The sequence below is a fragment of the Antrostomus carolinensis genome, unplaced genomic scaffold (genome assembly GCF_000700745.2).
Source record: "Antrostomus carolinensis isolate BGI_N321 unplaced genomic scaffold, ASM70074v2 scaffold10475, whole genome shotgun sequence".
Lineage (NCBI taxonomy): Eukaryota > Metazoa > Chordata > Aves > Caprimulgiformes > Caprimulgidae > Antrostomus > Antrostomus carolinensis.
Window position 1 is genome coordinate 1 of NW_010317098.1, and position 1225 is coordinate 1225.

The window sequence follows — 1225 nt, forward strand, 5'->3', positions numbered from 1 at the left end:
CTGCCCCCGAGGGAGAAATCCGATGGGTGCAGCAGGGAGGCAGCGAAATGGAACAGTCATTCGTGGAAGACGCCCAGGGGCCTCCGGCTGCGTGGACGGGACCCCGTCTCGCGCTCTAGCTTTGCAGAGGGTCCCCTCTACTGAAGGGGCTTGACTGGCCGCAGTTGCTTCCCGCAGCTCTCTCTGCGCCCACACCTGTAAAACAGCAGTGCTATGGCCAGGTATTGCTTGTCCAAAAACTCTCTGCCAGGCTGAGACACATCCGTGCCAAATCACAGCCTCCAAAAAACTGCCTGGCCAAGAGATAAATCCCTTGATTTAAAGCTTGTAATGGAAAAATGCACAGATCCAAAAAAATGCAAAGATGCATAATCAGAGTGGCACTAGAAAGCATGATTATAATTACACCCATGATTAGGAGGGAAAGGGAGAGGAGGAAGACAGGAGCAACAAGAAATTTGGTGGAAACTTTAAAATAATTCCCAGACCCAGATAATCACAATATTGTTGCAGTACTGTCAAAGCTTCTTGAGTGACAGTTCTGAATGAGTGAAGAGTGCATGATTCTTCTCCTTGGGGTCTTTTTTCTTTTTCCCTTTTTCTCTCTCTGAGAAGCTCTGTTATTTTCCTGTGTCTTGAGAACAAAAAGGCAAGGGGTCATAGAACAAAATGGACTACCTGAACTGCTTAAGTAAAAAATATTACCTTAGTTATTTAAAAATATTGAGTAAAAAATGTTACCTTTTCCCATAAAGCTGGTAATTTTAATTCCTTTCTAGCATTATACAGATTTTGGTGATGCTGGTGTTAATGTCACTAAATCAAGAGGCTTTCTCTTTTTTTTTTTTTCTTTTCTTTTTCTTTTTTTTTCCTTTTTTTTTTCTTTTTTTTAAAAAAAAATATGAGAGAAGTATTTGACTTAATCCAAATTTTTGATGTGATTTGTCCAGAAAAAACTTAGTCTCTGAGTCTCTTCTTGTCTATTACATTTTATAATCAAGATTATTTTGACTGCTCATTAATAATAAATACTGGCATGATGGCATGTAAGCATAGCTCCCTGCTTTGGAATAACATCTCTCTGCGACTTGGAAGCAACCTTTCTAGCAGTTACAGCTGGAACTGAAAAGACTTGTGGGTTTTCTATCATCTTCGTAATAATATCTTTATGATAGAGATATTGGAGGCATTGGACTTGGACCATCTCTCTACTTCTCCGAACTTC